This window comes from Megalobrama amblycephala, linkage group LG17, assembly GCF_018812025.1.
Source record: "Megalobrama amblycephala isolate DHTTF-2021 linkage group LG17, ASM1881202v1, whole genome shotgun sequence".
NCBI lineage: Eukaryota > Metazoa > Chordata > Actinopteri > Cypriniformes > Xenocyprididae > Megalobrama > Megalobrama amblycephala.
The window spans coordinates 27,226,290-27,253,865 of record NC_063060.1 but is presented as its reverse complement, the minus strand read 5'-3'; the positions used below and the strand labels follow the sequence as shown (position 1 = coordinate 27,253,865).

General features: G+C 37.7%; 1 long non-coding RNA gene across 3 annotated transcripts in view; it reads left to right on the top strand.

Moving 5' to 3' along the window:
* Positions 1-27,576, top strand: part of LOC125250210 — a 53,309-nt gene that overhangs the window by 12,736 nt on the left and 12,997 nt on the right. For 2 of the 3 annotated variants that reach the window (XR_007180752.1, XR_007180751.1), the window contains exon 3: positions 8,651-9,419. This is a non-coding gene — a long non-coding RNA (uncharacterized LOC125250210). Of the gene's footprint in view, positions 1-8,650; positions 9,420-27,576 lie in introns of those variants that run through there. The other variant, XR_007180750.1, reaches the window with a different exon arrangement.

The window sequence follows — 27,576 nt, the reverse complement described above, 5'->3', positions numbered from 1 at the left end:
GCCATTTTTGGGTGCGCAAGATTCTCCAGCTTTGTTGTTGTTGAGCAACCGAAGCACGAACTGTTAAAAGGATTTTTAGGAAAGTGGACCGGGAGCAGCAGCTCATTTGCATTTGTTTTTGTTTTGCTCATGTGCATGTGGTTTTGCTCACACCCAAATAGGGGCAAATTTGACAAGCTATAATAAATGATCGTGGCAGTTCAAATTTTAGGCTGAATCTGCGCTCTGCTGCCAGACTTTGAATATATGCAATTGGACATCCTACTCTGTTGACGTACTGCTTTTTGCATACTAGCAGGGAGGTATTCGATTTCAGGTGCAGCATCAGTGTAATCTGTCAAAATGACGGAGGGCCTTCCAATTTTTCCGTCACTGCTAAAAAAAATTCAGTCAGTGAAATTTTTTTTTCGGTTAACATGACCTCTGTATTTGGGTGCACATGCATAATTACATTTTTTTTTTGTAACATTTATTTAAAACAAACTATAATATCACATAGGGCGCTTTTTGGTTGTTGTTGCAGAATATCTGCCATTAGTCTGTTGGCTCTTTATTATCTGGAGTTAACCCACCGGCAAACAAAAAATGATATGCTAACGTATTCGTCATTTCCTAGTGTCTCTGCATAATTTAGGCTTCCTCCCTGCAGGATTAATCTGATTGGACAGTTATGTAAAGAGACTGAGGCCTGAGCTGTCAGTCTCAAGCCAATGGGTACAACAACAATTGCTTTTGACATCTGGGCATATGGCATGTACATTTCCCAACCTCCTCTTTAAACTACTAGAAATATATAATCTACATGAGATTCATAAAAGGGCTTCATCAGTGGTCTTCATCAAATACATCCAATAAATATTATTAAAAAATAAAAAAAATAAAAATAATCCCCTAATAATCCCAGTTTCTCTACTATTGTTTGTACACTAAAAAAAATATTTTTTCGAAGCAGTAAATAAAGATTATTGCAGTGTTTCACAAGAAATACTATTTCAAAATTTCACATTTGATTCAATGCATTTGATATTTTTTTGTAATTACTTTCAGTGCACTGAAAAAAATGGTGTAGAAACAATTTTTACTCAGAAATTGCTAGTGAGTTTCACAAATAATTAAAAGAAATAGCAAGTAACAAATTGAATTAAACGTGAAGTAGTAAGACTGAAATAGTATTCCACATCCTTTGGCTCTCATGGCTGATCGTCATTTAACATGTTGAATGCTTTTATTACGCAATTGCTAATCAGATTAAATAAGAACCTAATACCAGTTTGGAACCAGATGAGGGTGAGTAAAATAAGACATTTTTTGGGTTAGATATCCCTTAAACTTCTTTTTGTCAAGCTGTCACAGTGTTCCAGTACAATGTGGGACTTTGAATATTAATTCATCAATTCATATATATATTTTTTTTAATTAAACAAATTCAGCCAATTTAATAATCCAGGTCAACAAAAACATGCTTCAAGGATCAATCTTGATCCTTAAAAAGATCAACTTTGCCGGCCCTGTCTCTCTCTGTGCTTGGCCGCTCTGAGCTTATTTTAAGGGTTTGGGGTTGATGGAGCTTCTTCTGTGTCTGGGTGGGTCCACCTCAGGCTGCACTGCTGCTGCTGCTGACATATCTGTGGCGTTTATTAAGAGAATGACAAGTCTATCAGGCCCCATAAGCAGGCTCTCACGGGCGGTAGATCTTTTGTTACTTTCAGGGAAGGGATCATCAATCTTGCCGGCGCTCTGCTCTCTTGAGTTGTTGATGGCAAACACAGATTCTTCCCGCTCCCTCTCCTCTCCTCCTCGCTTCAGCCGTTCTCTCGCACTGAATTCGACAGATATGACTTTCTCGGCTGCGGTGGAGCTCAATGACGTGACGGCCCACCGGCCACCGAAAGGTGGAAGCTTGGGAAAATGCAATATGTTGACAGCAGGTACTTGGTTTGTGATGAAGAGCTGGAGAGAGATCAAGAAAACACTTTACACTGAGGGGTGTCTCTGTACTATCAGACTGATTCAGTTCAATTCAAAGCATTATAAAACTTTACACAAAGCAACATAGTGGAACGCTGTTGAACTAAAAAGCGCCATTCAGACGAGGACCACTGAGACTTTTCCAGTATTTGAAAGATTTACTGGAAGCCTGTTTCCACCTCAAGAGTAAAAAAAAAAAATGAATAAAAAAAGGTCATTGTGAAATAAAGTTAAAAAAAAAAAAATAAGGGTAATACTTTACACAATAATGTTCACTTTGTTAACATTAGTTATCATGGAACAAACAAACAAACAGCCATTTATCAATTTAGGTTAATGTTAACTACATTTTTAACATTTTAGCATTAAAGTATTATGATCAAACTTGAATTTACAGTGAACAATACTATATTTATGAATTAACATAACCTTAGTGTGTTTGTTGTTTCTTATTTCATGATACCTAATTATATCTGATCCTTATTGTAAAATGCTACCAAAATAAGTCACATTGTGACATAAAGTCTTTTATGCAAGATATAAAGTCAAAATTATGAGTCGCAATTGCGAAATTTAAAGCCACATTATCAGATGTCACAACTGGATGATGAAGCCATAATTATGAGAAATGAAGTCGCAATTACATTAAATAAGTTCAATAAAATTAAATAAAGTCAGGTTGTGAAATAATAAGGTATTTGAAGAATGAAAAATGGAAAGGGATAACTCATCCAAAAATGAAACTTCTGTTGTTTTCTTTTTAATGTGGAACACAAAAACAGATTTTAGGGTAAGTTTACATGACAATGTACTTAAAAATGGAAAAGATTTTCCATTGCGTTTATGAAAAGTTTTACGTACAGGCGACAACGTTGTCAGAACGATCGGTTCACACGTATCTGTGAAAATTACTAAAAAGGCTGTATCAGGCATGCCAGGCCAGTAGTTGACAGAATTATAGTCAGAGTTAAATTGAATTGGCGACGTTAGAATTTGGGGTAAATAATGCGTCTCCTCTGGTTGTAGTAGTGATGCAGTAAATCTAGTACGCCATTGTTGTTTTGGTTGTCAAGTACTCTCACATACTTATATGGTTATAAAAATAATAACCATTAGGGAACATTCTGTATAAGTTATTTTATGGTTGCAAAAAATAGTTCATGTTACTAATGATGTTAACTAATGTTAACTAATGAACCTTATTGTAAAGTGTTACCATAACAAATTACCAAAGGGGAACCAATTACTAACGTTAGGGGAACATTCTGTGTTTGAACATGTAATACGCATACACATGACGTCACCGTTTTCACAAATTTGCATTTTTGTAGTTTACACGGAGATGATAACAGTATCGTTTTCAAAAACATGCACTTTGAAAGCCATTTCACATGTTTGCGTTTTCAGGTTCCCAAAACAGTGTCTTGTAAACAGCCCCTTAGCTGAATGTCTGAGCTGCTTTTTCCCATACAATTGAATTCAACATGCATAGATACAATGTGCTAGGTTTGCACTAGGAAAGAGGTCTTCAACCCTGCTCCTGAAGACCCACTGCCCTGCAGTGTTTATATCGAACCTGCTTCAGCTTGTGATTTTAGGGGTTCTTAAGTGATCTTGCGTCCTTGTGTTCTACGTACTACGTCTTCATCAACCATCGAAGTTCAATTGCAATACGCAAGAACGCAAGTACAGAGGACGCATGCAACTACCTTGATGTGTTCTTGATATCGAGGATGCATTCGATGCGTACAGATATGTATGACAATTGCGCTCATGTCTTGCATCTTGCAGAGTCTCGCGCATGACACAGCATTAGTTCAAATCAGTTCAACTTTTTAAAAGAAACGCATCTTGAGACCTTGTGTTTCCCCCCTATTCCACTGCCCGCATCTTGCGTTTTTTAAAGCAAAAATTCATTCCTTGTGAACAAGCCCTAAGTCTAAACATTGAGCTGAGACTCGAACGCTGCTCACAAATTTTGCTCCTACATAACAGCTTATTTTTATCAGTGATTTTGTCTTTGGGTCGTTCTATTTCTCATATATTTCTGCTCGTTCTAGATCAGATACAGATAAAGTAGCACAGAAGGTTACATTTCTATGAATGGGGGCGCTACTGAATGATTCTGCATGTGTGTGTGTGTGTGTGTGTGTGTGTGTGTGTAATGTAGCAGTGCTTAGAACTTAGAACGATTAACTTGCATGTGGCTACAATAAGCTGTTTAAAACATGCATTAATCCAATTAAACGTGCAATATTGAGAATCCAGATGGTATAATCAAACATATTTTGTGGAGTGCTCTCAGAGTATGCATTTATTTGGCATTAACTGTTGGATACGGAGTGTACATGTGGACTTATCCTGCTGTACCCTCGATAGGCTATGACCAGCGACTAGTTGACATCATGCTTAAAGCGTCATGGCAGAGCATTAAAGTCGACTAGTCGATTAGTTGGTGCAACCCCTAATAGGTTATGACATTTGTTTGTGATGTTGTATTTATTGTGCATTGGAAGCTACTTATAATATGCTAGGACGGTCAGTTAAGCAACAGAATCGCATAGGGATGTCCAGATCCGATCACGTGGTTTCAGACTCGATCGGAATCGGACTCCCGATCAGGACTCGGATATATAGTCCTATGTATTAGGGGTGCAACGGTTCTCGGTAAAAAATCGAACCGTACGGTTCTCCACTTACGGTTCGGTACGCACTTGCACCACGGTCCATCTCGAATGACGACGCATCTATTGGTTAATATGGTTTGTTTAAAATAGCAACGTGGAAAACAGACAGACAGAGTTCAGATAATGTATGTTTCAGTCGATTGATGCGTAAAACTTTACAACAACGATAATCAGAAAGCGTGGACAAAACAGTCACTCTTTGTAAACTGTTAACTGCGAGTGCCATATGCTCTAATGTCCAGTCATTTACGCCGTCATCGCCGTTGATAGCGCGAGCGCAGGTGAGACCTTAACAGCACACATTGCTATCTGTGTTTAAACTAACTCATTTAAGCCTTGCTGATTTACACCTTCAAGAACAAGAACGAGAACTCGCGCACTGTGAGAAGATTTGTGTGCGCTCATCCGAAGCGCGCACACGCTTATTTCAGTCAGCGCGCAAATACTGAGTTCTCTTTCAAGTCTTGCGCTTCAGCGGACAAATTCATACAAAAATTATGTCAACATGCCCGTCTTACCGAGTATCCTAGCAAACATAGTCGGTTATGTCTTAAGTGAACGTATATTAGTCGAGAAAGACAGCGCATGTGGAACAGTATACTGGATCGTGCATGTCTTATAGGGGAAAAAACTATTCCTGCTGCCTGTTTTTAATGTTAAATCAAACAACAAATAACAAAGAAATCACTCACTGCTCTTGACTGAATAGTTTTTGTAACTTCAATAATGATTAATCTTTATTTATTTTATACAGTAAAGATAATATGCACTGTTATTTTATATTTGATTACTTTATCCATTTTCTGTACGTGAAAACTACTGTTAGATACCTGAAAAACCTGAAAAGCACTGTTCCTGGATCCTGGATCTGTTTTTTCGCTCTTCTTTATTCTTTTTTTATGTATTATAGAAGTATCAGATCGGGACTCGGTATCGGTAGATACTCAAAATCAAATGACTCGGACTCGGACTCGAGGGCAAAAAAACGTGATCGGGACATCCCTAGAATCGCAGCACATCTCAATTCTCACAGGGATGCATTCTGTGTCCTCACGTCCTTCCAAGTTTGCTCTTTCAAGGTAGCTTGGCAAGACCAGTCTTGATTAGCTGGTTCAGGTGTGCTTGATTAGGGTTGGAGCTAAACTCTACAGGACAGTGGATCCCCAAAAGCGGGTTGAAGACTTCTGCACAATAGCTAGGTCAATACCATCGAACTTCTCAGGCTCTCATGGCTCAACATGATTTGATGTGTTTAATGCTTTAAATATGCAATTGCTAATAAGATTAGTAAGAACCTATTACCGCTTTGGAACCACATGAGGATGAATAAAATATGACAGGATTTTAATTTTTGGGCGAACTATCCCTTTAACTCCTGGTTGTCAAGCTGTCACAGCGTTGCGCACAGTTCAATGTGGGACTTAGTCTCTTAGAGAAACTTTTCCTCCAGTCTGACCTCAGTTATTAGCTCTCTCCGAGACTCGTAAAGTACGTTAAGCCCAGCTTGCTTTGCAGAGGAATGGGGAGCTTCATTAAGTGAGAGGTAGTAGATTTATGAACTCCAGTCTCTCTGCAGACTCCTCTGGAATGGCTGAGGTCTAAGCGAGCACAGATATGATGAATATACTCCACTCTGGGATTGGCCAGGGTCAGTGAATCCAGAAATGTGAGTCTGTAAGATAACTCTGCTGTGTTCATTATTTCTGGTGTGAGGATGCTTGGGATAGCACCCAATCAGTGAATACTGTATTAATATGGAATATAATCTGCATTACCTCCGCAGACAACATCTAGACTTATCACCCAAGGGTCATTATGATGACTGCACACTCCCCGTCCAATCATAATTACCTGAGTTTCATTTAATTTGGCTTGTGTTATATGAAATTCCATAATGAATAGCTATTCAAGACCTTCAACTGCTACAAGTTGGTGAAATACAAAAGTCTTTTCAAAGGAACACAAGTTTGAATCCTCCCGGACTGTGCTGGTGATTAGCAGGACAATGGCAGGTTTGCCCGCGCTACAGAGTCGAGGCGTATTGGTCGGGCTTAATGAAAGAGGAAATTTGATTTTTCTTCTTTGATCACGTCCAAGCTCTTTAATTTACTAGTCAACAAAAGGAGTGGGAACGAGAGGACGGGCCTGCCTTTGTGCTCTCAGATTGCCAAAAATATCAAATCAATCTCCTCATTAACATTACTAATTCTTGCATAGGCAGTTTCCTGCAACTGCAAATTGGCTTGGCAGTATTGTTAGTTCAGGTGTTCGATTTAATTGATTTTTTTTTTTTTTTCTCCTTTCGGTAATGAAAAGCCTGAATGAAATGGAAAGCAAATGACTGAAGGAAGAGTGTATTTGAACCGAATTTAATAGAATAATTCCATTTTATTGAAACCTATAAGGATTTAAATGAGTTACATAGGGGAGCACTTGAATATCTTTCCAGCTAATTGTTGAAAAGATGCATTTTGTCTAAATGGTAGTTGCACTCTGCTTCAGAGGCCATTTTCACAACTTTCTTGACTTTCATAACTTCTCACAATTGGTCCTGTTGGGGATGGGTGATGCTCACCTGATTCTATCATCTCATAATTTCCCATCTAACTACGCTTATTTGTTTTGTTAAGAGAGAAAGGCATGTAGGAGGAGGGAAAAGCGCTTTCTTTCTCTGCTTCTCACTCTTTTTATTACACACAGCTGTGGTGGTGTGTTAAAAGATGGCTGTGATAATGGTAGAGGAAATCAGGCTGTCAGGGGGTGATACAGGCTCCACATACTGACCCCTTCACCCAGCTCCTATCAGTCAGCCTGGCCTTGGTTCGACTCCTCACCTCCTGATCCCTTTACTCAGCTCCAAAGTACCTAGAAAATAACAAACCACAGCCAGACCTAAATACTTAGTCTGTACTGTGAGCCCAACATCTCTGAAGGCCTTTCTTATGAGTGCTGATACATATCTGACCTTATGATCCAAAACTCTTGATATTGAAATGTGACCAGTACTTTTCTGTTTTTGTTTTCTTCAAATATATTTAATTGTATTATAACAAATATCATTATTAAAGGATTAGTTGACTTTAAAATGAAAATTACCCCAAAATGTACTCACCCTCAAGCTATCCTATATGACTTTCTTCTTTCTGATGAACACAATCGGAGTTATAGCCTCTTATCATGACGCATCCAGGCTTTATAATGTCAGTGAATGGGACCGGTGAGTTTGAAGCCCAAGATAGTGCATCCATCCATCATTAACGTACTCCACATGGCTCTGGGGCATAAATAAAGGCCTTCTGAAGTGAAGCGACGTGTTTGTGTATGAAAAATATCCATATTGAATAGGGCTGGGTGATATTTCGCATGCGATTGTCACGCGCATTTCGTCAGTAAAGCCGGTTCCCCGATTACTGCGAAATCGCCATCACCTGCTTTCAAATGGAGCGCCATTTAATAGACATATCGCGTTCATTATCGCAGATTAATTGCCTTCGATAATGAACGCAATATTGCGTAGCTTGTCAGTGAACTACGGCTCTGTCTATTAAATGCCGCTCCATTTGAATGCTGGTGATGGCGATTCAGCGGCAATCAGGGAACCGGCTTTACTGACGAAATGCGCGTGACAATCGCATGCGATATATCGCCCAGCCCTAATATTGAACAAGTTATAAAGTAAAATATTTAGCTTCTGGCCAGACCGACATCCATATTCAACTTACGAAAAAAACGTAACTGACGTTGCGTTTCATAAATTCATTAAATTATTGGGAAGTTGCACCACATGACATTTTTACAGCTTTGCCTTGTCATAAAAATATCAATATGAGGATATGAAAAGTCATGAAGTGTCAACTTGATATTTTAGTGTTTTTTTTTTTTTTTTTTTAGCTATTAACGGGGGATCTCTGAGCCCATAATAGTATAATGACTCATAAAAGCCCCTTTTCCCCATCATCAATGCAATCACTTCTCTGTCTCTCTTTCTCTTTCAGAATGCACAAGATGACACATCAAGACTTCTCCCTTTATTGACTGTAACTGACATCTTCATCCGATTGCCTGCGTCTTTCCTTCCTCCATTGTTGGTGCTCTCATCTGTGGTGTTTCCACACGGTTGCGTGGCGGTGCGCTGGGATTTCACAGCGTTCTGACTCAAGCTGACACCGTGACAGGCGAGCAGGTGGGAGAAAAGCGCACTAGTCATTCTCAGACAGAAAGCGCAATAAAAGGGAGCTTATCGAAAAGCCCCATCATGGCAAAAACATTCCTTCAAATGAAATGAGTTGAATGCAACTTTGCAGCAAGGGGGGTTGAGGGGAAGAAAATAAAAATGCTAAGTATTCAACATTCACTCCATTAAATCCTGGAGTGTTTGTGCTTTCTCAGCTAGCTTGCATAACTTAATTAAATCCCATCTTGTTTCCAAGCACATTTGAATATGATTTATTTCAATAAGGGAGAGGCAAGAGGCAAGAGGCTTTATAAATAATAATTTCTGATATCAAAACATTACCGTGCCTAAGATTTGTGATCTTCAGCTCAATGCTGGAAAAAAATATGATGAATAATAAATAGCCTACTTTTGACTTGTAGGCCTAAACACTAAAACGTGAAATACTTCTAGTTTTTTGTGTTTACATTTTCATCTTCTCATTGATACAGTGTTTTGAATTTTATATCATTTCAGACTTCTCTCTTTTTAATTGTTTAAAGTTTGTCTGTATTGCTGTAGATGCCATAATAATTACACCATTCTGCATCCAAAACATCATTCCTTATTGACGGCCATTCAAAAATAGTTGTGTAATTTAAAATTTTCTTGCATGCAACCTATACAATGCAAATATATCATTATTGTACTGTTGATGCTTAAAGGGATAGTCCACCCAAAAATGAAAATTTGCTGTTAATTTACTCACCCTCAGGCCATCCAAGATGTAGGTGAATTTTTTTTTCTTTTTCCTTCAGTTGAACAGTAAAGAAGATTTTTAGCTGAAACCATGGTCCTTGGTGATTTTGTATAATGCAAGACAGTGGCGACCGTTACTTTGAGGGTCAAAAAAACATTATAGGCAATTGTTGTCTTATGAAGTGAAACAATTGGTCTATGCAAGAAACTGAACATTATGAAGACGTGTGTGTTGTGTTGTATTATTCATCAAAATCATACTTACTTGTGCTTATCCTGGATGTAGCAACCTATATATGCGTGATCTCAATCAGAAAGTTTGACTTTTCACAGATTATCAACGTTTGAGCTCCCATACAAACATCATTAGAAAGCTTGCACTCCAGACTGCCATGAATGCGGTCAGGACCATTTGCCGAGGCAGTGGATTACAGATAATAATGTTGTAAATAATGTTCAGTTTCTTATGGAAGCTTGTTTCGGCCACTGAATAAAAAATGAAAAAGGTAATTGCGACTTTATATCCCGCAATTCGGAGATATAAACTCGCAATTGTTTATAGAATTGTGAGATAAAAAGTCACAATTATCTTTTAAATTGTTTTATTCCATGGCGGAAACAAGCTTCCATAGTTTCTTGCACAGACCGATCGTTTTGCTTCATAAGACCTCAATGTATCAGCAGGAGCCACGGATATTAATTTTGTTTTGCCTGTAATTAAAGTAGCCATTGGCTTGCATTATATGAATCAACAAGGTAAAAATCTTCTTTACTGTTTCACTGAGGACCAAATTTCACCTACATCTTGGATGGCCTGAGGGTGAGTACATTTACAGCAAATTTAAAGTTTTGGGTGAACTATCACTTTAAGCAGCACATGATTTATTTTAAAAGCTTGAAGTGAACTTTTTTTTTTTTTTTTTATATAACTTTTTTGTTGCATGCTGTCTTTCATGTCTCTATAGAAGACCTTTTCCATTTTTTTTTATTAAAAAAAATATTTATGTATGTTGGTGACTTTATATGTCACCAACTTTAAGTCCAAAAATTACTTTACTTTTAATGATTGTAAAATTTTATAGCTATATTTCAAACGTCGCTTTGTTGCAATTACATCCCATATATCTTGAATTTGCTACTTTAATTTTTCACAATTGCAATATTATTTCTTGTAATTGTGACTTTATATTCACTCGTGACTTTATTTATCAGACTTTTTACTTGTTGTATTTTGTTCTCTGAGGTGGAAATGGATTTGTTAGTGGAAGTAGGATAGTCGCTAGTGAAGGGTTAGTGATTGTGTCCGTTCTTGTGGTGTTATCAGCCAGTGTTTTCATGAAGTAATTTTCTCATGCGATTAGCTCAAAATGATTGAATGAATGAATGAATGAATAAGGCATTTATATGCGCTTTATATGTACTGTACACCCAAAGCACTTTACAATCATATCAGGGGTCTCTCCTCAACCACCACCAGTGGATGGGGATTATTTGGAGGTTATGATTGATAAGGGCCAATGGAAGGAAATTGGCCAGGATACACTCCTACTCCTACACTCCTACTCTTCATGAGAAGTGCCATTAGATTTATTTTTAATGACTACAGAGAGTAAGGACCTCAGTTTAACATCTCATCTGAAGGACGGTGCTTGTTACAGTATAGTGTCCCTGTCACTATACTGGGGCATTAGGACCCATAGGGTGAGTACCCCCTGCTGGCCTCACTAACACCTCTTCTAGCAGCAACCTAGTTTTCCCAAGAGGTCTCCCATCCAAGTATTGACCAGGCTCAACCCTGCTTAGCCTTAAGGCCAGAACACACCAAGCCGACGCCGACGAACTAGCTGAGACGAAAGCAGACTGTGGGGTTGGCTCAAGTCGGCAGCGTCTGTGTCCAAAGTTGCCCTGCCACACCAAACCGACGCTAAACAGCCGACGGCCAAGCAGCACGTCAGTTCTGCGCCTGCGTGAGATGAAATGCCTTTCCGAAACAGCAGGCGGCAGTAGCTGAGCAGCCAATCAGAATCATCAGATGGCCCGACGGCCCGACGAGCTCCAACGCCGATTCAACATTTCGAATCGGCCGAAAAAAGGCTGACGAGGACCAACTTCAGCCGACGGTGCGGAACACACTGAGAAAACTTAGTCGGCCGACGAAGAAAAACTGCCCGATGGCCGACCGTCGGCTTGGTGTGTTCCAGCCTTTAGAGGGAAACCAGTCTTGGTCTACAGGGTGATATGGCTGTGGCAAAGACCAAATGACAAAAGATGTCAGCATGCAGGTGCGTTTTTCCGGAGCTACATATGCCAACTGAGCAACTGCTATTGAAATGAATGGGAATGCTAATGGATATCTTTCTTTTTAGACCTCCTATGAACATTCATAATAGGACAAACTACTGTGCAAATTCCATCAGAACTGGGTGGACAAGTATCAGCGATGCATAAAACCAATATTTCTTCCAGTAATGTGCACAGAACACACAACCATAGGCAAGATGTATATAGACAATGTACGGTATTAAATAAACAGCAGCCGATGTCAACCAAGTGCTTATCATCACATTTGATATCGAAAATGCTATTAAAACTCTGACTTGTGCATTTGATACTGTCTGTTTTTCTCAAGATCTTGACATGCTGTAGTCAGCTGCTCATCCTTCAACCTGTTTCCTCAGGGAGCAAGACAGAGAGAACACAGTTAGAGAGTAAGTCAGAGAGGGAGAAACTCGGCTCAGAGACTCAGAGAACGAGAGAGGGAGAGCTGGAAGATGCCTCTGTGAAGTCGAAGTGTGACTCACGCTCGCTAGTGCAGCTACAGATGAAAGACTGTCATTCCAAAGTGAGCCGAGGAGAAACTCAGCGGGGAAAACTCCACAATACTTTTAAATGAATAATACCAATAGAATAGTCCTGCATTTACATTTTCTCTCAATGTTTTCTGTTTTCACGGAATAGGAATAGCAGACATACGATTTCTGCAGTGTTTTGTTCACGCGTCAAAGAGGAATCGAATGCGTACCGGGTGCCACTGATGTTCTCTCTCTCCGCCAGGCTCACAGACTCCCTGCACCCGTCTCACAGACAGTAAAGGGCAAACAATAAAATCATCTGCAGTCTGTTTGTGTGGCGGTGCAGGAGAGCAACAAGGGTCTTTCAAGGTCAGTCAGCTCAAGAGACAAGCAGGCTTCTGGAATTGCCTACCTGAGGATGCAGCAGAGGCTGCCTTAGATAAAAACTGCCCTCTGCCTTCAGCATTATTCACAACAAATCCTTTAAACAGATGTATGCGTTGCTTGTATTGGAGGAGATCCAGTCATAGATATGCTAAAATGTCTCCAGGGATAGAGGAGTGAAAAATAGATCCACCTGATGCATTTCTAATGCTCAGAAGGTTTACCAATAGCCTAGCATTCATTTTAAGAAGGAAATCAAATGCTCTCCTATACAGCCAAAAAAAAAAAAAAAAAAATCAAAATAGATTTGTAACTCTTTTGTTTTTTCACCATTTTTATATAATTTCAATCTAAATATGTTTATATTGTGTGTGTGTGTGTATATAATATATATATAATACAGTCAAACCAATATTTTTATATTTATTTAGACACCTTGAACATTTCATTCATTAATACAGTTTATTCACGATAGTTTAAAAATGATAATAAAATGAGTTAAACTGTCAGAAAAAATTAATCTTAATTATGTCAGATAACACTTAAGCAAAACATGGTCAGGTCAAAGTGTCTGAATAATTTTTGGTTTGACTGTGTGTGTGTGTGTGTATATATAGATGACATATCAAATGTTTAAACTGAGAAAATGTATCATTTTAAGGGAAAAATAAGTTGATTTTAAATTTCATGGCATCAACACATCTCAAAAAAGTTGGGACAATGCCATCTTTCTGCCACTGTGTGGCATCCCCTCTTCTTTTTATAACAGTCTGCAAACGTCTGGGGACTGAGGAGACAAGTTGCTCAAGTTTAGGAATAGGAATGTTGTCCCATTCTTGTCTAATACAGGCTTCTAGTTGCTCAACTGTCTTAGGTCTTATTTGTCAAATCTTCCTCTTTATGATGCGCCAAATGTTTTCTATGGGGGAAAGATCTGGACTGCAGGCTGGCCATTTCAGTACCCGGATCCTCCTCCTACGCAGCCAAGAAGTTGTGATTGATGCAGTATGTGGTCAGGCATTGTCATGTTGGAAAATGCAAGGTCTTCCCTGAAAGAGACGACGTCTGGATGGGAGCATATGTTGTTCTAGAACTTGGATATACCTTTCAGCATTGATGGTGCCTTTCCAAATGTGTAAGCTGCCCATTCCACACGCACTCATGCAACCCCATACCATCAGAGATGCAGGCTTCTGAACTGAGCGCTGATAACAACTTGGGTTGTCCTTGTCCTCTTTAGTCCGGATGACATGGCGTCCCAGATTTCCAAAAAGAACTTCAATTTTTGATTCATCTGACCACAGAACAGTTTTCCACTTTGCCACAGTCCATTTTAAATGAGCCTTGGCCCAGAGAAAATGCCTGCGCTTCTGGATCATGTTTAGATATGGCTTCTTTTTTGACCTATAGAGTTTTAGCCGGCAACGGCGAATGTCACGGTGGATTGTGTTCACAGACGATGTTTTCTGGAAGTATTCCTGAGCCCATGTTGTGATTTCCATTACAGTAGCATTCCTGTATGTGATGCAGTGCCTTCTAAGGGCCCGAAGATCACAGGCATCCAGTATGGTTTTCCGGCCTTGACCCTTACGCACAGAGATTGTTCCAGATTCTCAGAATCTTTGGATGATATTATGCACTGTAGATGATGATAACTTCAAACTCTTTGCAATTTTTCTCTGAGAAACTCCTTTCTGATATTGCTCCACTATTTTTCGCCGCAGCATTGGGGGAATTGGTGATCCTCTGCCCATCTTGACTTTTTCTGCCAATTGACTTAATAAGTTGCAAATTGGTCCTCCAGCTGTTCCTTATATGTACATTTAACTTTTCCGGCTACATGTCCCAACTTTTTTGGAATGTGTAGCTCTCACATATATATATATATATATATATATATATATATATATATATATATATATATATATATATATATATATATATATATAATGTGTGTAATTAAATCATCACTTTAATGACACTTAAAGGGATATTTCACCCAAAATTAAAATAGTCTCCAAACCTTTCTTCTGCAGAACACAAAAGAAGATATTTTGGGAAGCAAACCGTTTTAGTTACAATTAACTTCTAAATGTATTTTATATTCACATACAAAAAAGGTACAGAAGCTGTCATTGGGGCATTATTTTTTTCAAAAGGTACATCTTTATACCTCGTTTAACCCAGAAGGGTGCATTTTAGTACCTTAAAGGTACCTATTAGTACCTTTGAGGAAGGGAGAACTTTTGTGCCTATTTTTCTGAGAGTACAGAAGAAAGAAATTCAAACAGGTTTAGAACAACATGAGGGTGAGGAAATTATGACAATTTTTGTTTTTGGGTGAACTATTCCTTTAAGTTACTGCCTCAGAAGTCAGCTGCCTATGTAGGCAACGAGGCAGTGCACTAGGAACCCTAACCTCACCTCAAACTGTGAGGTGCTATTAATTGTATTTGAATGGGTTATGTGAATAGTGTAATGAACCAAATGTTTTTCTGTGGTATCTTTGTGGGGTTATTGAAATAGTTCCGTGTCTGTCTGCTGTTTTCTAAATGACTTTGATGCCAAGCATGCTGTGGTTTGTTTTTCTGCCTGTTCTCATAATGGAGAAGATGTTTTATACAATTGGAGCAACCACACTGTGGCTTTAGTGGGCTGTTGCTGCCCAGCAGATTTTGATGGGTATGTTCAAGCTCCCCGGGAGAAATATTGGACTGGCTCTAAAGTGAGCTACAAAATAAGGGAACCGGAGACAGAACCATTTCAAAAATGTTTTGATCCACTTCTCCCTCTTGGGGTTGTCTGCTGGTAATAAGGGAAACAGAAAATCAATCTGACACAAAATACAGAGCCCTCGACAAGATGTATTTTCTTACTTTTTCTACCTCTTTCACAATTACACAGAGCAGCGCCTCACTCACAAAGGTATTTGTTGGGAAAATGACTGTTTTCCTCGTCATATCTGTAAGCCTGAAATAATAATTCAACAGAACGGAGAGAGGAAGACAGTTGGCTGCGGCACGAGCCGTTGACACGACCGAAATCTCCTCAAAAACAACAGCTTTCAATGCCCCTTCTCCCCTGATAATTATGAAAGCCAAGGAAAGAGAAAGAGAAGGAGAGAGAGAGAATAGCAGCAGTGGTCACTGAGAAAAGAGTGAAAATGAGCATGAGGAAAGGCAGCAGCTGGTTTGAATAGATTGCGTGTAGGATGAATTAAAAAGTTGAACCTTTTCGAGCCGTATTCAGATGTCTGGCGCGCGGTGATTAATCATGCCCGTCAGGATTCGCAATCCCCTTTTCAATGAAAAACAAATGCGGAGACAGTACATTCCGCACCTACCCTGTCCAAGGGCCCTGTGTCCTGTTTACATGAACACAATACCAAAGCCACAGTGGGCAGGAGGGGACAGAGGGGATGCGTTACAGATACAGCCGTTTCCACCCCAAGCTTTCTGTCTATTCATACATGTTTTTAATTTAACCAGTCAGAGAAATTAGAAATATTAGTTGACTTTTAGATAGCTTTGTTAGTGGAAGTATTGTTTTATGTGAAAAGGATGCAGCAGACATGATTGTCAAAAGGAACAAGGACATACCAAACTGAATAAGATACTTTATTAATTTGTGTGTTTTAGAAATAGTTTTTTAATCTGTTAAGAATGTGTGAATCTCTGTGAGTCTTATAAGGTATAAGTCACCCAAAAAATGAAAATGGTAAAACTTTACTCACTCTTTTGTCATTCCAAAGGTTTAACGTAAAAGTAATTTTTTGAAGAATGTACAAACTTGTTGGGTAATAGTGCATTCTTCAAAAATGTATTTGGTAATTAGTCTCAGACGTCACGTCCACGGACCATTGGCTGAACATCTGATGCATATGGCATACTTATCTGGAAACACAGGATTTTTGAAGTCGTCATCTGGTTGGTTGAGCTCTACAGGATGTCCGGGAGACGTGTGTGTCACGTTCTTTAATGGTCCAGCTGGAAACAAATGCCGTGACACCAAATTCCCTCGTGGAATAAGAACGGCGTTGTGTTTACAACTGTGACAATGAGCGCTGACCAGGATCAACTTAATGCTGGATTTTCAAAAGTACGTGAAGTTCGCAGCTCCATTGTTGCAGTAAACTTGCACAACATTCTTGAATTAATAGTTTATTAGATGCACGCTGGTCTGTTATTGTAGGGACATCGAATTTACATTTTCACGCTCCTAAACATGACAAACTGTGATTGGTTGTGTTACATGTCAGTCAAACGCCCTCTTGGGCGGTCCTTGGCCAATGAAAGCTGCGATAGAGTCCAGACCTTCTGCCGTCAGTCTGAAGGTCTGGCTTCGCGAGACGACTTGGTAATTTACTTTTAGCAAAGTCTGATTTGTGAATGAATCATTCAGGTCGTGTTTTGTGATTGAAAAGATTTGACTTAAACATTCCTAAGAGAAGTGTTGATGTCCAATTAGTTAATTCTTTCATGAACACACAAAAGAGAGCTAGGGTAGATGTTAAGATCCTCTGTGAATAACAACTGTCATACTTTAACAAATTTCAGTCTCTTTTTCACCAGAACTGTATCTCATGACTTTTATGCTGCGTCCGAAAGCTAAGGCAGCGTACTTGTTGCTTTGCTGCCCTATCAGGTAATGACTTTGCAGGCAGCGTGTATGATCTACAACAAAATAGAGTGAGCTTTTATGATAACTTATTAAATATTTAACTACTACAATATTATTTTCTTACTAGAAATGCCATCAAAAGTTGGACAAGTTGGTAAAAAACACACATTTAGACACAAACTGACCAACCGCAACTTTCAGGCACCGTGTTTAATTTTGCACAGGATTGTGGGATATGCAGAAAATACATCCATGCTGCCTTCAAAAATCAATCAGATGAAGGTATATCTCCCTAACTGATCATTGGATTCAGACTTGCCGTGTTGCCTTCCTACCTCTGTATGCTGCCTGCGGAGGCAGCGTTTTTTCAGATTTCAGACGTATAGGTATAGAATATAGAAGACCATATATACAAACTACTTTTATGATACATGAATCGTGAATGCTCCATTTCATTGTAATTGCGTGGAAAGGAGTGACCAACTACGTTTATTTAAATACAAACTACATCCAAAATGTCTCCTCCTGTATTCAATGAAATAAAGAAAATATTTCGGGTTTGGAATGTAATGAGGGTGATTAATCAATGAAAGAATTGTCTTTTTTGGGTGAATTATCCCTTTAAAAAGTTAACATGAAAAGTTAAGTGTAGACCTCCAAAAATCGGAGATCTATAAACAAATCCTTCAATCTCTAGTTCCAGGCATAATCAAGCAACTTTAAATTTAACCATTTTCCACAATGTAAAGTGCAATTCAGATTCATCCATTATGCCACTGCCACCGTCTCCCTGAGGCCATTGGTTTTTTTCTTAATGAACAGCGTGTCACATTTCTCGACGCTGTGGCAAAGAGCTGATCTAGTTTGAGAAGCGTTGAGAAAGTCAAGAGCCAGCAACATTGGGAGAGAGGAGAGAAAAGTGTGTCATCAGCATAAAAATAGAAGCCTGCTAACGAATTCCTAATCATATCCCCCGTTTCCTCAAGGGGACGTGCTAAGGAGGTTAGCACACAGACTCTTAAATGAGAATTTCAGGCACATTAGCCTCAGATATTATTTCTTGCCATTTTAGGGGCTATAAGCATTATTGATCACTGAACTCACCTCCATATTCTGAAACCATATTGGTCTATTGTGTAGAAGACTTACTTGAGCATCAGGACTTGGCAATGATCAAATCTTAGGAAAGAAAGATTATTAGAAATAGAGGAAATGATGTGGAGGAGTGTGGCATTTCTACTGCTTTGATGATAGCAGATTTTCTTGGACATTGTCCAGCAAACTATGAGCCAGACTTTCAATGTGCAGCACAAATCTCTATTTTCTGAGACATTCATTTCAAAGAGGAGCTATTTGAGCTTCAATATGTTGTTTGGAGATATGGCATAGTGTATTTTTAGTGTGTTTTTTACAGTTAAACCATGTAAGCAAAAGGTGTGTGTGTGTGTGTATATATTTATGTATATATATGTGTATATATAATATAACATATATATATATATATATATATATATATATATATATATATATATATATATATATATATATATATATATATATATATATATATATATATATATATATATATATGCCTAGTTCTGTCATGAAACTCTAGATGGCGCAGGCTGATGGGTCCTTAATGCAAGCTGATGATATTTACAGCGTTATCTACTTGGTAAGTAGCCTGACTTCGTCATACTCATATTCTAGGCAGAATGTGAGTCTGATACTACTCCATTGCACTTGAATTATGGGGCGTGTCTTAACCGAACCAGTAAAAAAAAAACCTCTGCACTCAATTGGATAGACCTACAACCAATCAGAGCAACGCAGTAAGTGACGTATGTTGAACTTGTACTTAAACTTTTGCCGAATCCCGTTGGAAGGACGGCAAACATCTTTCCCATCGACAAATGCCTTGATTGCGGTTCTTTGTTCGTCTTTTAAAATGAATGCGCTGTCGATTTCTTTTATTACAGACGTGATAGCGGAATCTAAACATCTTACTTCTCCAGCTGCAGTCATCGTTGGTGAAAACCAATTCAACCCAAGCGCTCTTTGATGACGTGGGTGGTTACGTAACCGCAGATAGCCTGTCCATCATCGATTAAAGCCCGCCCTGGCAATTTGATTGGCTCGGCCTTCTGGGAGCCGAGCATAATTACTCCACAATGGATCGAGTCCAGACCGAACTTCCCGTCCAAAAAATGTTGTGGGCGGGGTTCGGGCTGGCACCCAGGCTACTTGGTAAGTGATTGGTTCATGTAATGGAAGTGAAATGTGACAACATGCCCTGTAGGATGGGCACATTGTAATATGACCATATGACAGCTTAAAATGATATCTGATCTAATGAAAAAAATATGCAAAACAATGTAAAATATTTTGCCAATATAAATACAATTATTAACTTTTTCATATAAAAATAGTTTTTTAATAATTTTAAAAAATAAATTAATTTTGGAGTTTGACATTTAACACACACAAAACACAGCTATACCGAGTATACATAGTTTAAAACAATGTGGCTGATGCATAAACACACTCAGACATTCATAAAAACAAAGAGACGACCCCTCCCTCCCTTAACACACAGCTCTCACATAACGGGACACAGTAGACAAGCCAGAATGCTTTACGTTTATTGAAACAATAACTTCTAAATGCTGAACATTGACTCTCAGTCTTTATTCACCTGTTTTTCGTGGTTTCTCAATAGAATTCATAAAAGTTATTAATGTGAAAAACATAGCTAACATCATATAACAGCATAGTTCTAATAACGGGGCACATTGTAACAGCGTTAGAACGTGCCCCATCTGCGCAACTGGGATTTAAACCCGGCTAGTGTCTTCTGCTAGTTAGTTGAACATTACAGGTGCCTTAGAACGTCTTTTTAAAAGATGTAATATAAGTCTAAGGTGTCCCCTGAATGTGTCTGTGAAGTTTCAGCTAAAAATACCCCATAGATGTTTTTTTTTAATTAATTTTTTTAACTGCCTGTTTTGGGGCATCATTAACTATGAGCTGATTTAGGCTGTGGCCCCTTTAAATGCTCACGCTCCCCGCCCACGGAGCTTGGCTTGCCTTTAACGGCATAAACAAAGTTCACACAGCTAATATAACCCTCAAAATTGTTCTTTACAAAGTGTTCGTCATGCAGCATGTCTAATCGCGTAAGTATGGTATTTATTTGGATGTTTACATTTGATTCTGAATGAGTTTGAGGCTATGCTCCGTGGCTAAAGCTAACATTACACACTGTTGGGGAGATTTATAAAGAATGAAGTTGTGTTTATGAATTATACAGACTGCAAGTGTTTAAAAAATGAAAATAACAACAGTCTTGTCTCCGTGAATACAGTAATAAACGATGGTAACTTTAACCACATTTAACAGTACATTAGCAACATGCTAACGAAACATTTAGAAAGACCATTTACAAATATCACTAAAAATATCATGTTATCATGGATCATGTCAGTTATTATTGCTCCATCTGCCATTTTTCGCTATTGTTCTTGCTTGCTTACCTAGTCTGATGATTCAGCTGTGCACATCCAGACGTTAATACTGGCTGCCCTTGTCTAATGCCTTGAACATGAGCTGGCATATGCAAATACTGGGGCGTACATTATGTTGAGATTCGCCTGTTTGTCGGAGGTCTTTTAAAAAATGAGATTTATATATGTACTGAACTCTTGTTATTTAACTATGCCAAGATAAATTCAATTTTTTAATTCTAGGGCACCTTTAAAGAACTATCTAAACTGCTAAATAACAAATTAAAATTAAGATTAAAATAATTGCAGATTTGTCTTGTTTTAAATAAACACTAAACTGAGAAGAAAATATAACTTCAGTCAGAAATTTACTTTTGCTGTGGCTCAATAACTGTTCAGCGATATCTTCCAAAGATATTTGAATTTTCAAATTTTTTTCCTCTCTATATTTTTGATATGGCAACTAGTAAATACAGTTAGTTTTGTCATGCTGGCATGTGTGGAATCTTTTAAACCCTGTGTTAGTTTGTGCCCCACATATCAATATATTCATGCACCAAAATGCGATTTCGTAATACCTATTTTGTGACATCATATTTAAAATACAATGTAGTATATTAAAACAGGTAATAGGGGTCCAAGAATAACATGGGGTTATACAGTTTTTGCACTGGTGTTTCCTATGCTGTTAGTCAGAGATGCAACAATCAAATCTATTCGCATTTTGTTGAGTTGTGTTTTCTATTTGTCACGTCGCTGTCATTTATTCCTGTCTTTTTCAGCTCAGGGCTTCAGGGATATACTTTATGCTGGGCTTGCATACTCCTCTATTCATGGATTAGGACCGCTCATACAATTTCATGAACCTGGCCTGTAATAGTAACCTTATTTCAGCCCAACAATGCTGAGCACACACTGAAGAGCGGCAGCACATACTAAAATAAAACCACAAAGATACGCTGACTGTACCGGTGCAGATATCAGTCAGAGTTATGAGCGAATAACACCACAGAGACAGTTAAAGAATTACAGGCAAGCAAACACATCAACCACTTTTTATCTCCACACATGTTCAGCGTTTATCGAATTCAGCCTGTGTTCTTCAATATGTTGAATTGAGGTTGAAATTAAAGATAAGCAAATGACTTTGATAATGCTGTTGTGAACGTACAGGTTTGTGTGCATTTAATAAATGCATAGAGCAGCATTGCAGCGATGCTTCAATGCAATTTAAGCGCTGTGAAATTCTATATCCCAGTGTTGAATGTTGAATCTGATGTGCTGCGATAGGCATCCATCTATTTACGTGCTCAACATCACATTAGGTGAGGATGTGAAATGAGAGGCATTTTTTTAAACCACATGCCCACGGCACAACTGTTCCTCTTCAGAAAATAATTTTCTCCAAAATCTCTTGTTGCTGTGCTTGTTTCACCAGGATAAGCAATACACAGGCCCATGAATCCTTCAGAAATCAAACTGTTGAAGGACAAAATCAACAGGATTTTGTGTTACCTAAATTCTCGTTCAGTTACTTCTAGTATCATGTAATCATATATCGCATAAAATGCCTTACACTTCAGAAGTGTTTTGGTTTACATTGAAAGCCAGCAAATAATACTGTGAGAGATCCATTGGGCAGCTGCTATCACTGTGTGTGTATATATATATATATATATATATATATATATATATATATATATATATATATATATATATATATATATATATATATATATATATATATATATACAGTACAGTCCAAAAGTTTGGAACCACTAAGATTTTTAATGTTTTTAAAAGAAGTTTCGTCTGCTCACCAAGGCTACATTTATTTAATTAAACATACAGTAAAAACAGTAATATTGTGAAATATTATTACAATTTTTTCTATTTGAATATATTTCACAAAGTAATTTATTCCTGTGATGGCAAAGCTGAATTTTCAGCATCATTACTCCAGTCTTCAGTGTCACATGATCCTTCAGAAATCATTCTAATATGCTGATCTGCTGCTCAAGAAACATTTAATGTGTACAATTGTACAAAATATTTGTGTACAATATTTTTTTTCAGGATTATTTGATGAATAGAAAGTTCAAAAGAACAGTGTTTATCTGAAATCTAATCTTTTGTAACATTATAAATGTCTTTACTGCCACTTTTGATTGATTTAATGCATCCTTGCTGAATAAAAGTATTCATTTCTTTAATTTCTTTTCAAAAAAATAAAAATAAAAATTCTTACTGACCCCAAACTTTTGAACGGTAGTGTATAATGCTACAGAAGCTTTGTATTTCAGATAAATGCTGTTCTTTTGAACTTTCTATTCATCAAGGAATCCTGAAAAAAAAGTACACAACTGTTTTCAACATTGAAAATAATCATAAATGTTTATTGAGCAGCAAATCAGCATATTAGAATGATTTCTGAAGGATCATGTGACACTGAAGACTGGAGTAACGATGCTGAAAATTCAGCTTTGTATCACAGGAATAAATTACTTTGTCAAATATATTTAAATAGTACACAGTTATTTTAAATTGTAATAATATTTCACAATATTACAGTTTTTTACTGTATTTTTAATTAAATAAATGTAGCCTTGGTGAGCAGACGAAACTTCTTTTAAAAACATTAAAAATCTTAGTGGTTCCAAACTTTTGGACTGTACTATGTGTGTATGTGTATATATATATGAATGTGTATATATATATATATATATATATATATATATATATATATATATATATATATATATATATATATATATATATATATATATATATATATATATATATATATATATATATATATATATATATATATATATAAAGGGGTGTGCCGAGATCTCGTGCCTCGAGCTCGCAATATTAAAACGTGATGAGATTTCTCATTGAGGTGAAAAGCTTTCTCGTGATATCGGAAGGAGCATGAGGGTGAAATTAGCATAGAATATGCCACCACTACGTTTACATTACATTATGGTGCCCACCGCGGCACCGCCTCCACTGTCGTTTTGCTTTTTATACAAAAAAACCCCATTTAATTCAATTGGATAATGGTCGCGTCAATTGTAAACTATTGTAAACGTCTGCTCTGCATCCAGCATGAGCTGCAGAGTCTCACACATTGCAGCAGGATCACAGGATCACTTGACGAGAGTAAGGCGAGATGACTGACAAGACCATGGTGGAGGATTCATTGCGCAACAGAGCCTTAGCGTCTGATAAATGTCTTTTAGCGTCTGACGCTCAGCACTGCCGCTCCCTATACACAGAGTACATGCGATCGCGAATTCGAATTGCGATAGCATGTCTCCCAATATCAAACCTATCTTAGGCTGGGCTGTGTGGTTGTAACCACCTCTTAGCTCTGGTCTCTGTTTGCACTAAGACTAAGAAAAAACTGTTATTTATTTTTGTTGGAAAGGGGTTCAATTAGGAGGCGACACACAGCCTCAATCAAAAGTTCTGGAAGCTCATAATATGTACAGTAAGGTCTGAAGAGATTGATATTAAATCATACAGAAGAGAAGCCAGTCAATTGAGTTTGTGGCAAAACCTTTTACAGTGCTTGTGTATTGTTGTCTTTTAATGCATATAGGGCTGTCAAACGATTAATCACGATTAATCGCATACAAAATAAAAGTTTGAGTTTGCCTAATATATGTGGGTGTACTGTGTGTAATTATTATCTATATATAAATACAAACACATCCATGTATATATTTGAGAAATATTTACAAGTATATGTATTTATTTATATTTTTATATAATTTATATTATATATAAATACATTTTTTTGTACATAAATAACATATTTCTCTTAAATATATACATTCATTTGTGTGTATTTATATATACATATTATTTACACACATTACACATATATTACGCAAACTCAAACTTTTATTTTGTATGCGATTAATCGCGATTAATCGTTTGACAGCCCTAAATGCATATGATAATTCATACTCAGAAAGTAGAACTGAAATTACATTCATTATAAGATGATTAGTTCAAACATTTCAAAATGCACCTGCAGACTATTTTTTTCTAGTCATGAATTTTGTCATTGAGGATTTCTTAATACTGTGCAAAAATCTGAATATAAGTACTGTAATATATAGCTATATTATAGTATAGTATAAAAGCATGTAGTAGGCTATATGAATTATTCACTAAATGAAGCATCCAGTCAACTTTTTTCAGGATTGATTTATTTTGTTTATGTTCTTCACAAAATAATAAAATATTTTAGCTGCATACTATGCATTTTTGCTCTTAGATATTAAAAACATTTTGGGCTTATATTATACACCTCCCACCTCACCTGTCCCAGTTGAGTATCTGCGCACTCTTAATGAAGTTTTAAGTTAATTCTGTATGCAGTACATGGTCTAGTATAGCATGCAACAATAAAACTACTTTCACAGCCTAATACTGATGCATTTAAAGCCATGTTTATGAGCTAGCAAAGGCTGTATAGTTGGAAAAAATCTTCATTATAGGTGGCAGGTTCTTTTGCTATCTTTGAAATCCCTGGAGCGAAATGAACAGGGACAGCTACACTGCTTAATGCAACGTAGCCTAGCAACAGAAATTGCCACGACTTCAGGAACACACTCTCATATTTATGTTTACATGAGAGAATGATTCGTATGTCAAGCTGATGGGTCCTAATGTCTCCAACTCCCGTAGGAGTGCTCCTTCACTCGCTCTCTCCTCTCTCCATTTCTGCTTTTCTCCTATACTCCTTTTTTTCATTCTTTCTTTTTTCTTCTTTTCTTCTCAACACGTGCAGACTGGTAGAGACCTAAAAGACATGTACGATTCAAAGTTATCAATATTTACTTACTATTCAATATTTGGTCCCACTTTATGTTAGGTGTCTTTAACTACCATGTACTAACACTTAAATTAATAATTTGATACAATGCACTTAGATACATACTACATACTTATATGCTAGTTCTGTCAATCGATTAAAAAAAATGAACTATTCACATTTTTCTGTAATTGCAATTTATTGCACCTAAAATTAAAGTTAATGGAATGTCTTAAAGGGGTGGTTCAATACGATTTCACTTTTTTAACTTTAGTTAGTGTGTAATGTTGCTGCTTGAGCATAAACAGTATCTGCAAAGTTACAGCGCTGAAAGTTCAATGCAAACGGAGATATTGTCTTTTAAAGTTATGGCATTTTAATGCCTACAAAAACGACCGGTTTGGACTACAACGAGCTTCTTCCCGGGTTGGTGACATCATAAACCCTGCAAAACACGCCCCCGGGAACACGCAACAAAGTGGGCGAGGCCATGTGGCAAAGCATGTGGAAGCGGAAGAGTTGTGTACACCGGAGGCGAGCGGCGCGACGCGACGCGTCAAAAGATAATAGAGCCCATTATAATATGTGATATTTTCTACACTGGATGCGGCGCTGAAGACAGCTTCCAGAATCTACACGAGTTCAATGCTGGATTTGCACAAAGGCTTTTACTGAACGATGAAGCAGTTACCACATTAAAAGCAGAAGCTGCTGTTTATTGGCTTCAAATTGTAAGTACGTTTTATTGTTTGTACATGTCTTTTAAACCTAGTCCTGTTGCTATTTTTGGTTGCATCAAGGACATATACAAAGAGCAACTCGTTTTTGCTTCGCTAGCCAGTTAGCTAAAGTCTAGTGCATACTTCTCCAACAAACGTCTATGTTCATAGACAAACAGTTGTTCATGCTATAAATTAAACGATACCTTTACAAAAATGCAACTACACAGTCATGTATTCGGCTACAGTAAAGCTTTAAAGTCGGCATGAAATCAAAATTAACAATTCTTATTTTTTTATGGAATATTGTAGTATTTATTATCAATAATGTATCCGTGAACTTCATTATTTTTAAAAAATTCATGTGCCCTCATAATCTTTAATCAAAATCATTAACCTCCCATCCCCCTTCAAAACGACTCATCGTCTCTTCCTGTCACATGCTATGGCGCAAGGGTGGAGCTATCTGGAATTGCAGTGACGTATGGGGTAAATGCTGTGCGTCACTTTATAGAGATTAATGCATTAAACACCGCTGATGCCAGTCATTGGGGTATACAGTAAACATGGAAAGGAACCTGCGACACGCTCAGTCAGTCAGGCTGCGTGTCCACTGGAGCAGAGCAAGCAACCAGAGCATTTTTAGATTAATTCTTATGGAAGTTGAGCGTCACTTAACTTACGCGCGGCTCAACTTCCATAGGAATGAACCGAAAACACTCGCTCTTTTAACTGCTCGCTCCGCGCCAACGGACACACACCGTCAGTCAGTCAGTCAGTCTCTCTGGCTGTTTAGTGCCGTTAACCATCCTCGTCATCCTCAATAAAGCTCTTACAGTAACGTGAGTGCTCGGAGTTAGTAATTCATATCTGCCTCCATTTCGTTAGCAACGGCCAACTTCCAATCAATTTCCGAAGGACGAAATCAAGTCCCGCCCTCTCATTTCAGATGCCGTTTCACTTGGAAAGACGTCACAGTACAGAAGAAAAGACAATCGCAACTTCCGTTTCATGCCGACTTTAATCAGGATAAAACTATATTGAAAGCTAACAAACAGCAGTTACAGCATATCTAAACACTTACACAAATACAAAATACAAAATGAAATACCATTCATAAACGTCCTTTAAAAGCCGTGATTGCAGAGATTCTGCTTGAC